Source organism: Cololabis saira, chromosome 21 (assembly GCF_033807715.1).
Source record: "Cololabis saira isolate AMF1-May2022 chromosome 21, fColSai1.1, whole genome shotgun sequence".
Taxonomy (NCBI): domain Eukaryota; kingdom Metazoa; phylum Chordata; class Actinopteri; order Beloniformes; family Belonidae; genus Cololabis; species Cololabis saira.
This window is the reverse complement of record NC_084607.1, coordinates 14,846,538-14,861,988: the sequence shown is the minus strand read 5'-3', so window position 1 is coordinate 14,861,988 and position 15,451 is coordinate 14,846,538. Positions and strand designations below refer to the sequence as shown.

The 15,451-nt window shown below is 42.3% G+C and overlaps 1 protein-coding gene across 1 annotated transcript in view; it reads right to left on the bottom strand.

Moving 5' to 3' along the window:
• The window catches only part of elfn1a (extracellular leucine-rich repeat and fibronectin type III domain containing 1a), an 83,319-nt gene extending 68,167 nt beyond the window's left edge, over positions 1–15,152 (bottom strand). The window contains exon 1 of the mRNA XM_061712336.1: positions 14,661–15,152. The gene's annotated coding sequence lies outside the window, so the exon portion shown is untranslated. The remainder of the gene's footprint in view (positions 1–14,660) is intronic.
• Between the last annotated feature and the right edge of the window lie 299 nt (positions 15,153–15,451).

The following is a 15,451-nucleotide window of genomic DNA, read 5'->3' as shown; positions in this document are numbered from 1 at the left end:
AGAATCAGACCTCCAAGTCGGAGACCACGGTGCTTCGTCAGACAAAGTTAAAAAGCAGATAGCAGAAGAGATAAGTTGTTGCTTCAACGGCAGGAGTTTAAGGATCTGGGGGTCAGAAGTGAGGGAAGAATGAAGCAGGTGATCGACAGTCGGAGTGGCTGCAACATCGACAATTATGAAGCCTCTGTAGACTCTGACCCTTACCTATAGTCATAAACTATGGGTGGTGACCAAGGTGCGAGATCATAGACACAAGTCTGAAATGAGCTCCTGGTGGGTGAGTGGACTCCTCATTATAGACAAGATGGGAAGCTGTGCCAGTTGAGGTGTTGGGGATCTGATTAGGATGCCTCCTAGACAACTACCTAGGGAGGTATTTTGGACTCGTCTAAGTGGGCAGAGGCCACGGACCCAGGTCAGACTACGGAGATTACGTCTCTCGGCTGGCTTGGTAACGCCTCGGTAATCCCCCGAAAGAGCTAGAGGAGGGGGACAGGGAGAAGGAGGTCGGGGCCTCTCTGCTCTGGCTGCTGCCCTCTCAAACTCAAATAGTGCATCCCTGGATGTGTTTTACTGCATATGGAGAGGTGTCATGATGGTAAAGAAGGCTGGGCTTCAGCTGAAGCGTGAACATGTGCATGAAAAGGGAATTCTGTGGGAAAAAAGTCAGTCGTAGAAAAAGAACAAAAAACACCTCTGTCACAGAGAATTTGATTCTTGAAACTTCAACAGAAGGTTTTTGAAGAAAACATAATCAACTGTTTTGTATTGAGAATAATCCAAGAGATTAATCTTACAATTTTCTCTTGTTAGTTTTCATTCAGACTGCCAACATTTATCGTATCTCAAGGGACTGAGTGGAAGAACATACATCCATTGTGCATCGCTTCACGCTGATTCCAAGTGGTCTCACCAAAGAAGTGGGAAAGCATAATTGGCACACAGGCTTTACACATAATCTCCATATTTAGTTAAGGAATAACACCTCACAGGCCTGACAATCTGGCACCCCAGATCCCTCCTCTCTCCGCGCTCCGGTCTCACAGTGGGTGATCACCAGCCTGAGCTGATTCGGCCTGAAAGGCAGCACTGTTTAATGAGGAATGGAGGCCATGAGTAGCGAGACAACAGGTGGAGTGTCAGATTGATGCTCTGCAGCTGGGGATGGACCACTTTTCTTGCCAGCTGTCAGCCTGGATAATAATCATTAAAAAAGCATGTTTGCAAAATGTTCATGCTATCAAGGCAGTGGAAGAAAAAGGTAGATTTACAATATGTGCTTTGTCTGGCTCCTGCTCAGAGACATCAGCTCTCAGCATGGCAGTTATCCAGATAAATATTGATGGGTTTCTGATTTGCTGCCGTAAGCAGCAAGGAATTTGCAGAGAAAGGTCTTGAATTCTGTCCGAATCATGAGCTGTAGTACTCAGTAACAGCACTCTCAAAACTTGGCACAGCAATACACTGACTTCATTGCTCTGGGCACAGTAAATATAGTCATTTTTTGCAGTTTTATGTGGCTTGCGTCAGTTATTGCTTTAAAAGTCCAGTATTCTGTCTCTATCTGTTGCTCTATAACAGATCGTTTCTGTAATTGATACCTGCACCTGCATTGTTTCATGGGCCACCAAAATAGAAATGCAGGTTCATTTAGACTTTTGAATGTGTGAGCTGTAATTAATCAGCAGCCCATCAAAGTCAACGTGTAAAGCACTTCCAAGAGCCGTTCAAGAATTTACTGAGATAAAATCAGCCTCTTTGAATAATCTGCATCATATTAAAGCCTCCTGATCGTGGCAATGAACAGTAAGTCAAGTATGCAGAGACGCTCTCCAGTATTCGTGCTATGGTACACTGTGGCCTGTTAATGGTGTGAATATTGGCACATTTAGATGCTAGTATGTTTGCTCCAAGTTTTGGAAGCAGTTTCTATGGTAACAATGTTAAGTCTTTACTCACTTGCTGGCAATCTTCAGGTTTATCGTGTAATAGGATTTTACTTTGACATGTTCATCTAATTTTCAAAAGTAATTAACTCATGGTTTCTGTTCAGGAAATTATTGATGAGTCAATCACCCCATTTTTTATTTTTTATTCAATTTTTTTCCAGCCTGCCCCTATGAGCTGGTCCAATTGGCCATCTTCTCATTCAGTGCAGCTTGACTTTGAAACCTGTCTCACAGAGGTGTGGCCCCAAGTTAAAGCTGCATTTAGGGTCCGATGGTTCCTGATTTTGATTCAATTTCATTCCCTTAAGTATGTTGGAGCACCAAAGCAGTGTGCATGCAATACCACAAGGTATGTTGTTTGCAGATGCATCACTCCTCTTACTTGTTCATGTAGAAGTTTCCACTGGAGATGTGTGTGAACTTTAAGTTACTGACACATCTGGGGTTTATTTCAGCTTTAAAGCATAAATGCATTGTAAAGCATAAATATTAACAAAACATTTAACTGGATAACCCTTACAAGCTAAAGTATCTCTGTTCTCAACCTCTCTCGCCTTCTTCCAAAGCTCATGCCTCTCCCGACAGGCAGGCAGTGAGATATCTTAAACAACTTGGAAACCTGCCACCGCCACCATCAGCTTCTCCTCCATAGTTTATAAGAAAGTCCTGTCTGGTAATGTTCTGATTGAAATGGAGCAGAATATATGAAAATATGTCAAGCTCTCCCCTACTGCTACCCCCCGCTGAATCAAGAGCGGTGGAGATAGAATCCCCGTTCTCTAAGACAATGTTCTTCAACCCTGGACCTCAAGACCCATTGTCCTACATGTTTTAGGTGTTGCTCTGCTCTAACACACCTGGGTCAAATCAGTGGGTCAATGACAAACTTCTGCAATCTAATCAGGCGTGTTTGAGCAGGGAAACATATAAGAATTGTGGAACATCCGAGGACCAGGGTTTCAAGAACATTGCCCTAAGAGTCAGCAGCATCAACTGACCGACCCAACTCCCACCACAGGTCGGTAGTTCCTCCTGCTGTCCTCCCAAATAAAACCCATTCCTTCTTAAGCAATGATGATCACTGATATCATGATTCTTTTTCAAGGATTTCAATTTATTAATCACTCACAATTTGCTTTTGTAATCGCCTCTGCAGAGCATTTAAAGACATTTGCAGCAGATGACTGCACCGGTGCCATAAGTCTGTGGAGAATTTTCTTCTTGTGCACAAGCAGCCAACAATCAATTCATTTTGCCGTCATTCCAGCTTCCTGTAATCTCTTTTTCCAAATGTGTCATGTTCCTGAATCCTGATTATTTGTTGGGTTTATTATTATGATTTAACAGTCAACATGTTTTAAAGGATTACTGGTAACCATACTGGGTCCCTCGCTAGTTGTAAGCTGTGCCCACTTTAGTGTTTTTGGATACACTCAGATCAACCGTGTTACTGCTAAACAATGTAGAAAAGTTAAATTGCAACTTAGGAAGCCATAAAATGCAGATTCCACATCATTTGCAAAAGTCATTGTTACTGATACATTAAGAGCAAATTTCCTAAACCATCGGGTTATGAGTATTTTCTTACAAATCAGTGCTGACATTTGAAATCATCAATCAATATTTAATTCAATAGCATGAACAACAGGTTGATTACACTCAGTAATGTGATTTGTGATCAACGGTAGAGTAAAACTCTGTCACCCTGCTCCACCCGAACTTTGCAATGGGATGTTCCATCATGTCAAACAGAAGTTGAGGTCGTGGCAAGGTGCCTTCTGTCCCTTAAATTATGTTAGAAATGCATACATTATGTAAAAATACAAGTAATCAAACCACAAGATGTTGACATTGTGTACGTGCTCAAAAGCATTACTATATGTCTACTGTATGGCTTTTACAGCTCAACAGTGAGCAATCGAGTTGCTCAAGTCATTCATCAGACATCTACAATGTGCTTGGCTGCTGTGTGGTGGAAGATTAAGGGATGACCTTCACACGACATCAAAGCGTAGATGAGTCCTGAACTGATCATCTGATTGCACCAAGTCTTCTTGGCTTTCACTGCAGATGATTGTAGAAATGTTTGCTCAGTTGGTAAGGGCCAATTGGGTGCACAGAGCAAAAAATTAGTTATCCGAGTTAAAAAGTAGGCATTTTCCTGGATCACTGTGAGCCGAGTCTGAACTGAGAGTATGTGTGTGTGTGTGGTGTGTGTTTTTAACGCGCAAGGAAAATTTTGTTGTATTTTCGTTGCCTTTTTTTCTAAAATGTTGCTGAAATCCTTTCCTTCTTTTCCATTATTGCAAAGTATTCTTTGTCCACATTAGGGCACACTTTAATTTTTATTCCTCCATATTTCTTTTTCTTTGCAAAGTCAATAGTTTGCAACAATCTGCAGTTAAGGGGAACGGCTGTGTTAAAGCAAACTTTAGAGCAAGCCATTTGATCAAATTTAAGTGTTTCATCCCGAGCTCTTATTTTGCCCGGTTTAACTGAGCTTTGCAGCTGCAAGAAATGTAGTCAAGTAAAGTGGAAAGTTTTAGCTTTATTGATGTTGGCTAGAATGGATCGGAACTGGCAAGAGTCCTCTTTACCACATTTACACACATTTTCTTTTCAAGGGAAAAATAACACAAAACTGGGGCAGATACCTGGATGATGTGACTGCTTGTAAGGAGAGAACAGAGCTCACTCGTGTCTCCTCCTTTTCTGCATGAATTAATAAGAAGCGGATAGCAGCAAGTGTCATGAGCTAACTTGACTCACCAAAATAAAATGTAGTACAGTTTTCCAACTAAATGGCTCGTAGAAGATATATACATGAGAAATTGTGAGATTTCTCTTGTGAAACGAGTCTGTAGTATCCCTCTTGTTTATTTCTACCAGACCAAAATATATGAAACCAATCACATGATGACATTCAGGCAGTGACTAGTTATAACATCTGAGATGGCTGCAGAATTGCTATTAACATCTTGGATCAACATGTTTTTACTGTAAAACCAGTCGTATTGATACTAGGTTGCCACTCTGACTTTCATTGGTTCCACTGCATACAAAGAAATAGATACACACCTTGTGATATCACCCAAATATGCTTTGAGGCCTCTTTTTCAACTTATTGCGCAGCACAATGCTGTTGGAAATGACACTATCTAACCCCGTCGATCCAAAATTAAAAATCTGTTCAAACATCTGCATTTCAGATATTTCTACCAAAACAACATCTGAACAAAGGGCTACCGCAGCTGAAATGAGGACCGTTGAAGATCCGCAAGTCACTCGATCACTCAGTCACATATTACCAGCTAAGTTCATAACAAGCTGTAGCTGAGCATAGCGGAGCGCCAAAAGCTACCCGTTGGATGGCCCTGAAATTATCTGAGGCGAAGATCGCTCAAACAGAGGACCCAGCTGCCACGAGAGTTAGAAACCTGGAGATAGTCCAGATAGCTGGTGTCCTCTGGTTAGCCCTGCCTAACAGCCTTTAGCTAGGGAGGAAGATCGCTGTCTTGGGCTGCTTCTCCTCCAAACTCTTCCAGGCCACCCAGAAACTGGTTGCAGCAGTCTCTAATGGCGCTTTTACACTAGTACCTACTCAGCGCACCTCTACTCAACACGCCCCCGTTTTGCGCTTTTACACTACGGGCCGAGGCGGGTGGAGGCGTGCCGAGTAGATACTTTTTCTGTATCTGTTCGGCCGAGGTTCTAAGCGGCTGAGTCAGCCCTGTATCTGACGTCATCACAATACACGTCACCCATTGGTCGGGGAGCGGGGCCGTCAGACGTTTGAATCAGGAAGCGGGAATCAGCACAGGAGCAGCTCACGGCTTCCGCATTTTATCCGACAGGCAATGGCAGCACAAAAGTCTGTTTGGTGATCCAACTCTGAGGTGCAGATGTTCATAAACCTGGTGGCTGAGGAGAGAATTAAAAAGGGATCTAGACAGGGCGATAAGGAACGACCAGATCTAACAGGCACTCGGTCATTCACAGCTCCCAGCTGATTTGTCAGCAATGCCGACACAAACACATTTTTTTTTTAAAGCGTTGCCGCTTGAAGCTTCTTTCACTCTCATTTGATATCACTTGATATCGAACACAAGCCACAGACCCAGCAGCACATCGATCATCTCACACAATCAAATACGTCACAGCAGCTTCGCTCCAACCCGCCCACTTCTCATCTGGGTGTTTAAAAACAAACCAGAACGAGGCGAGTGGAGACGAGACGAGGCGTGACGAGTCGAGTCGCGCTAAGTAGGTACTAGTTTAAAAGCGCCATAAGTATAGTTGACAGTCTAACAAGTCAAGGCTCTACTGGCTCATTATTTACAGCTCACAAATCAGTCAGGTCTAGACAGTGCCAAGTAGCTAAAGTGCTTACAGCTAGCCATTATCTATAGCCAGCCAGATTCCAAGCCCCTAATTATGTATACATTTGCATTTTTATAGGATTTGTACTGGATCCAGAACTTTTTTTGGGGGGGGGTCGGGGGGTATTATTATTATTATTAGCTTATTGCTGCTACAATGTTGCCATTAAAACATGGAGGCCAGTGTACATGGACTCATTTTTGGAGCCAGCCCCCAGTGGTCAGTCAAGGAATTGCAACTCTCTTTATTTCCAGGTTCGATTCAGACTTGCAGGCTGGATGTAGTCGCTTGATTGTGCATCTATTCAGTGGTGACTGGAGGTAGTTGCTTCTGTATCTGTTGGTACTGCCCTCGAGGTAAAAAATAGCAGGCCAGGCTACGTGGAAGTGGCTCGTCATCTTTTCAAAATTGGTAGGAACATACAAACTGCTTAATCATGCTGCATTACCCGTCAGCAATTTAATCAACTGCACTTTTTTTTCTTTTTTTCCACCTTGGCTGCACATACTTTTGAGAGGCAGGGAGCTCAGACTCTTAAAAATACTTCTTATTTGGTGGACGTTGAGGGTCTTGGACTTAACAGACTTACTCTTTGCTTTCCGTATGTCCCAGAGGAACCAATTAATGTGACTGGTGTCCTGTTTTTGTTCTACCTTCCCTGATACAGATTATGTGTGGGCTCCGCGCATGCGCATCTTTTTGTGAGTCTCATAACAGTGAAAGGGTTTCTGTCAAGCAGTTAGCAGACATTAAAATAATAGCTAATCAATGTGTTTTTTTCTAATATGCTTAGGAAGTTTAGTTTGAATTAAAAATGCTGGAAACAGCATTTTTACTAACTCTGTTTAATTAATGACATATACATCATCTTGACATATTATTCATTCACATCTGTTCAGTTTAATTCATGAAGAGCTTTCGGGTTGTTATGTGTTTGGTTTGATTGATCAGGAGAAATTCAATGCCATTCAACCTCCAGCGTGCGTTGGAACAAAATGCGTCAAGTCTCCATAGAAGAATAAGAGACGTCTGCTACTGTAGGTGCCGCTGATGGGAGAAAAAAGGCCAAGCATTCATTAAAAAGCCGCAGTTGTGAATCACTTCTGCAGCTGCTAAATGAACTTCGTCAGACTATAATACAAAGCAGGAAAAGCCTTCAATTGCAGGATCATATTTTGTTTTCGTTCTTTTCTCGTAGGAAGAGAAAAATAAATAATAGACATATCAATGTCAGCATCTACAACCCACATTGGTAGGTTGGTGACGCTAAATATATGGTCCACATCTGCCGTTACTCTATGATTGACAAATTATATGTGACTTGGTGTGAAGTACTGATGTTTGACAGATCTATAATTTTACTTTGTCAAAACTAGAATCGAAGACAGGCATGACATAAAGAGTAAAACATCATTTTATAGTTATGTTTTACGTAGTTTGCTTCATTTGGAGGCTTACGGTCCGTAGTTTTTATGGGTGCAAACAAATACTAATGCATTCATATTCAGACATGCAGAGATACGCTGCTTTGAACAGATGTGAGAAGCTGCAAACATTACAACACCTCTGATCATTTTATGCTGTCGGGTATGGAGACAAAAAACTAAACAACCCTTCTCATATATCAGCTGAATCTTAAAGAACCTGATTTAAGCAGTTAAACATGGTCTGTGTCACGACCAGAGGGCTACATCCGGCTCGGAAGCACAGAAAAATGCAGTTCCTCGAATAACCACTAGGAGCTGATTCCAAATAACAGTCCAACCCCTTTCACTGCCATTTTATGTATTTCATTAGTATTTTTTCATTATTATTATTATCCTTGATTGAGTGACAGCTGCATTGTAGTCTGTGATTTTGATGCCTAGCTGTTGCCACATAGCTTTTTTGGTATATTTGATATAAACTCTGAATTAAGGGCTAAGAAAGCCTATTGTTCTTATTTAAAGATAATATGGCTTGCTCAAGTAGTCGATCACTTCGGCCACCGTCTCCAGCTGAGCCAACTTCACCACTTTGCCCTTTGAGGCGGACGTGGAAGGATCCAGGTCTCAGTTTTAGTCCAACCGCTGCTGTCAACTGATCTGCCTGAGCTACCTAGAGCCCAGGCTAAACCAGTATGCATGGCCACAATAGCTATAGGAGACTTTAGCTGGAGCACTAAAAGACCTCATGTAAGCTCTTGATCACAGTGCAACCGAGGTTTAATCAGCATCATCGCTTAGCACGACCTAAACTAAGCCAAAACAGGTAGCTTGAGGTAACTGAGTTAAGGTGACTGCGCCATCTGACTACTAGTGCTAGGCTTCTTCGTTCCACCCATTTGCCCATTTGGAGTCCGTTCCTGTCAACATGGTTTCTCCTTTAGGTCTAAAACGAAGAAAAAAAAAGGGACATCACAGTTTGTCCATACCACTTTACAGAGTCTTCGTCTTCTTTTCTACTTTTCGTCTCAGCTTAGAAAGTAGGACATATTGCCATCCTATACAGTGAAACACAACTGCCATATACGTTTCATCAAATGAAAGAGAGGCTGCTGCTCCAAGCTTTCAATTAAAATGTTTGTGTTGTGTGACTGCGCACAATGCACAGAGGAAATATGCAGCATGCCCCAGAGAGTCTCAGCAACCCTGCATATATGAACTGGCTCTTTACTTACATGCAGTGCATCTAAAAATCCTGCTTAGCTTGTATATTTGATGTCTAAAAGCTTCTCATCTCTTCTCTTCGTCAATGCTTTGTCTGCAATAAAAAATTATTTTAAAAAAAATTTTAAAAAGCGAGACTTGTTCAACACTTTCTGCCGTGTCCGTCATCACGTCACCGGACAGTTATAGGCCACTTGTAACGTACGACATTCATCAACCTGTGCAGGTGCCTCCACACACACACCGCCACGCAGCCCATCATCTAATTACAGTGCGGAGAAGATGGTAAATAAGAGGCAGAGTAATGTTCACTGCAGCTTACGCTGCCATTTTGTAATGCTTGTTTACTAAAAGGTTTTGTGCATCATAAGGCAGCCAGCAGGTGGCTGAGGAAACTACACAAATGTCTCTGGCATTCTGCAATGGAGTCATTTTTGTTCGTTCGAAAATGAGCGATGATTGATTCACACGCCTGAGTGAATTCTCCACATCTCCAGGTCGATCCCTACAGTATATCAGTGGTATATACCCTGCTGCTTTCGTCGACATCCTGGGCAATCAGTGTTTTTGTTTGTTTTTTAACACGTGAATGCCACCGTGAAGCACAGTCATCCCGTTTTCTCAGCAATAAAATAATGGGAGGCAGAAGAAATGAAAGTTCAGAGAGATAATGGTTGCACCTGCCTCCATCTTTTCCTTGAAGCATGCCTGGAATTCACAGAGCCATTGGTGCCACTTTTAATAAAGTCCCCTGAGTAAATTCAAATACTTTCCTGAGATGAGACCGAGTCACAGCTCTGTGCAGTACTGTGCAGTTAATGACTCATGAGGTGCTGTTTCAAGGTGAAGTATCCTGATGGCGTTGCAAGCGTTCAAGGAGATATCGTCTAACCAAAAGCGCATCTTTGTTTTGCATTGTCTAAAGAAAAAAGGGCCCAAGGGTAGCTCCATTTAGAAGGGGCAGCGCTTTTTTTGTATTTCCAGCCTTATCTGCTCATTACAGCCTTCATTCGACACCAGAAATCCTCAACCAATAGTTCACCTTCCAGAATGTTAAATTACCATCAATAACATTTCCTTCAACTGCCAATTGTCCTCAAGCAAAACTCATGTCAGCACCATCGATGGTTCTGTTTTTCATCACAAAGCACTTTTAACAAATCTGCCAGAACAAGAACTGTGTTGTTATATTTCCAACACCAAGATATTAAAGTGGGTGATAGGTCTGAATAGTCACTGCATCGGACAACAAATACAACAATCACAAAGAGATAATGACAAAAAATGATTAAATTGAATATATAATGGCAGCATTACCATTGCTCCGCTTTGATATCGCCTTATTAAAGAGGCGAGCCTTTTTGTCCACGGGGATCTCTAAGATTACGTTAATTCTAGCAAACTGGATTACAAATATGCATTGTTTATGTAAACATTAAAGTTGTAATTACATTGGTTCATGCATATCATTTAAACGGCTCGATTAAGGGCTCAGATTTCATGGTAAAAATTGCATATAAACCAGATCTTAAAAGGTTGAGCAGGAGCAGCTGGAAAAAACCACAACTAGCCAGCAAGATTTGAAAACAAACGGCTAAAAAGGTGCAACGCCCTTCATTCAGACCTGTCTCCGAAGCCACACACCAAAAGCACACAACCACACGACGCCTATTCACAGAAGAAGACTAGACCTTGACAGTTAACCCAAGGGTCCAGTGGGTTTGTTGGGGGTCTCGCATGATCGTGATTCTGATTTCTTACACCTTTTAGCTCATTTTTTCCAACCACAATTCTTGAAGGTTTTTGAGCTGTTCATATAGCAAAAATACTACTGAGGTAAAAATAATCATCTTTGACAAGCAATAGCGACAAAGTTTTTAATACATAATCATCTACAAATGTGGAACTTTTTCAGTTTGCATGCAGCTTTGTGCAGGAGTTGTAGCAGATTTGTTTTAATAATTTCCCTTTATGCTACAATGAGAATGAAACAGAAATCAATCAAGATGTGATTGAAGTGTGAACTTTAAGATGTAATTTATTAAATTAATTAATTAATTAATTTATTTATTTATTAATGTATTAAATTTAAAACATTTCACAAAAATATGACTTGTAGGTATTATGGTAATTTTAAGCAAAATGTCCAAACAAAGCTAATTAGTCAGGTGTGGTCCTTTCCGTCAGTACTTCAGGATAAATGAAGCTGAAAGTTGATATTACGTATCGAGCTGGCATCACAGCCGTTAATGAAGTGTAAAGAGAACTTAATGCGGGAGAAGGAGGCGGTCATTAGGCTGAAACACAACATAAATCCATGAAAGTGGTAGGGAAAGCCTTAGGTGTGGCCAAATCAACAGTTTGATACATTGCTGGAATGAGGAAGGCATTGGTGAGCTCAACAATATCAAAACCCCTGGAGGACCAACAAGGACAACTAAAGTGGGAAACCAAAGAATCATTTCATTGGTGAAGGAAAAAATCTTCACAGCATCGACACTAGTCAAAAATACCCTGAAGAAAGTAGGTGCGTCATTATCAGAATCCACATTCATGAAGGTAAATACAGAGAGTTACGGTGGCAACGGCTGGTAACATGGAGGAGCAGGAAAGCCAGCTGAGAGAGCATCTACTGTTAAATTTGTCGCTGACAAATTATGAGACTGATGACTTTCGTCATTCTGTAAAACACATTAGAGATGACATAAAAATATCACCAAGACAATATTTCACCAACAAATAGCTTCCAAACTCAAATATCAAAAGGAAAAAACAAAGCCAAACAAACACCGTCAGCGCACTTTTTATTGTGCTTTGAAGTACCTAAAAATATCTGTGCTTCATTTTCTTTATCAAATATACGTATATGAAAGCAGCAAGAAATGGCTTTCCATTTATAATAGAACAGAAATACCTACATTACAAAAAAACTGTCATGAAACTCCACCAAGCTGGATCAAACCGAGTCATTCAGCATCTGAAGGAGCAACCGAAGTTACCTTCAATCAAAATATTTCTCTTATGGGCTGTTCTCCATTGAATTGTCTTATACATGAGCACAACACGTGGTTATTTTATCAAACTGTTACTGAAATAAACTAATTGTGAAGGAATGCACACCATAATTAGAAGCATAAACTTTAAGGACAATGTTACTAATCTGATGAGATTCGATGGAGAGTATCGTGTTTGGGATCAGTGCGACTGCACAGATGGGCTTTTGTTTCCTCCATCCATTTGGCACTTAGAGCAGAAAGAAAAAGAAAAAAACACTTTTTTTCTCTTCCTTTGATTTGTTTTCCCTCTGTGGCTAATTTCATGATCCTTCCGTTCTCAAACATGGAGGAAAAGCGCCTCATTCTTGCTTTAATAAAACAGCGGAGGGTCACATGGGACTCTGGCAACTGAGGTGGTGCAACAGCTCTTGTAAGATGGCACGCACACTACTCAGAGCACAATAAGTTTTGACGGTTGTTGAGAGCTGTGGCACTAAATTAGGCCATGCTGTTGTACCATATGTTTCACAGTTTTGTCTACAAACCCTGCCTGGTGCTGCTGATTACACTTTGCACAAAGTTAACCATAGTGTACAACCATGACTGGATACTTCATTAGGTATATAACCACATTTGTAAGGTTTGTATAAACACCCACCGGCCACTTTATTGGGTACACTTGAGAAGCAGCGCAATAAGCAATTTTGTAAATAAAAAAATATATATATTTTTGCCCTTTTATCGTCCTGGGTTTTCGTTATAAGATCAAAAATTTAGGGAGACAAGAATGGCAATGATTTCTATTCTATGCATCTCTCCTTCTTTTAATCATTCCCATTCGATTAAAAAAATACTTTATTATACCTATCCCCGAAGAAGGATTCATTGATTAAGCGTCATGGATAAATACATGCATTTTAAATTCAGAGAAATAGGTTCATGTCAGCCCAAACTGATATTTAAGAGCTTTGGAAGCATCAGTCCAAGTTGTTTGGTGGAAAGCTCCACAAAACTGTAATGCACATTGCCATTTCCATTTAGAGAGGTTGGCCACATTTCCAAAAGCATTGTCCCCCCAGGACATCTACCTCTCTCAAACAGCAATTCATCGAACAGGGTCGGCTTGTCTTTTCTGCTCCTCATGGTCATGAGACGCCGTAATTCTCTTTCAGTATCCTCGGCACGATCTCTTTCTCTCCCCCTTCTCAAAGAGCCAAGCTAAGGCAGCTTGCATACAAAACAGCTGACTCAATCATCCAGCTGTACGATCAAGATAAGGGAGACGGGGACAGGAAAAGGGAGATGTGAAGGCAAACGCGGGAGACATCTTTAGCAACAGCAGCAAAACCAAATGGTTCTGAAACTGCCATAAGTGTAGACATCCGAAGTTTAAAGACGTGGTGTGGTGATTCACACTGATGGGGGAGGCTAAGGTGAGGCTCTGTGGGAAATGACATGGACCAAAACACTGACAAGTACTGGAAACAGATTGTTTAAGCTCAATACCTTTAAATGCTTCCGGATACCACAAGGTATCATTGTTCCTGCAGACCTATAGTGATTAGTTTGGCTGCTCTGTGGCCATTTATGCCTGAATGACAGTAAAGCTGATGATGCTTCAGCAGGTTTCAGACTCCCTTGCTGCACTCGCTGCTGCAGCTGCATCCAAGATTAAAGATCTGGTTAACAAATGTCAGGTCGTGAGACATGCAATGATTTCACAAAAATAAACACATCCACATGATGCCTTGTGCAACCCCAACAAACGAACATGTCTGCCATCCAGTATTTAGACAGATTGCACACAGGCAGCAGAATCCTCAGCTAATCTCAGTGAGGCTGCACAAGCACACTCCAACTACAACATGACAACAAGGCCGTGTCTTGATGCACTAATCATTTAAATCTTGTTGAAGTTATAGCTTTTCAGTGGCTTGTCAATTTCACACACACACACACACACACACACACACACACACACACATACACGCACACACACACACACACACATCAGTGAGACATGAGTCATGTTGTGGCCGTGGCTGGGTAAGGCCAGGTATTCTTGCCAGAAGGCTTTAGTTCTTCAGTTTTTATTGGAAAAAGTAACGGATGACATTCATAGCAGGTCCCAGTAAGGGAACTCGGTTTGTATGTGAATGTTTGGGATAAAGTTCCGCCTGTAGCGGTCCAGTAAGCAGCCCGGAGCCGAGGTGGCACTTCCAGCAGACTATTAGAGCTTCCCAGATGCAAAGTACGATTTACATGTAGCTAAGGCAGAGCAGATGCAATCCTGCATCACTGTTTAGGTTTTACAAATGACTAATAAAGGAAGAACCTGCATGCGCACGACCCAGGGCGACAAACTATCCGTCTCCAGACTCCGTTTTCCTCCCGGTGAAAAAGATTTTCCTCAAACTAAGGAAGAAAAAAAATACACAAGCATCAGCAAATGCTCGTGTCTAAGTTGAGCTGTGCATTTTAAAAGTGGATGCACGAGTTACTTGGTCCATGCACGCAGCGTATGCACAAACAGCCGACCCACGGCAGCACCATTATATACTCCTCAAATCCCAACATCTGATCCCAGAGATTTGTGCACGCGAGCTGCACGAACCCCCCCGGATGATCCGTGAAAGCTGCAGCGTTGAAAACGAGGGACACACAGACGCAGAGACGCAACAACTTACCTGCTTCACGGTCGCAGAGTCGGAAGCTTCTCGGCGCAAAGCTGACAGACAGTTTAGTGAATTTCACCACGGACAGGGGCGCATTTGCAAAAAAGAGAGAGTGCAAAATAAAAATTGATAAAAAAAAAACGATTAAAAATAAAACCAAAGAAAAAAGAAAAGGGAAGAAAAAAAAGAATCCTCAGTGTTGTTGTTTTGGGGAAGCGGCGGCTGCGCGCGTCGAGGGGGAAGGATGTGCCGGATCCGCGCTGATGGGAGTCGAGCTCAGCTCCGTGGGTTGAGACGAGACCCGGACCCGGTAGCCCTGATCGGTAGCCCTGATCGATAGCCCTGATCGGTAGCCCTGATCGGGGGTGTTCCTCTCACGCCGAGGGGGGCTGACACTGGCAGCGTTCAGCCACGGCCAGGGGAGGCGCGTCTGCGGCCACGTTCACACCGAGTGAGCGGCGAGGCGGCGAGAGGAGCTGGCGCTCATCCCTGCAGGCTCTGGCTCTGGCAAACTTTAAATCTCATAATAAGATTGTTTGTGACCGCGAGGCTATAAATGGTGGCTGCGTTAAGAAGTGTGCCGGGAGCTTCTGTTTGCAGCTGATGAAGGAGGAGGGGGGGTGGGGTGGGGGGGGACGCGCAAGTGGCCCGGCTCTGGTTCTGAAACACCGGTCCGAGTTATTCAAGTGAACGGGAATACTCCAGTGTCGCATCCAAAAAAAACGCTTTAAACAAGAATAAGCGACTGTTTGCTGTGATCAAACTTTTCCTCTTGCTCTCCCTCAAGAATGAGCCTCATCTCA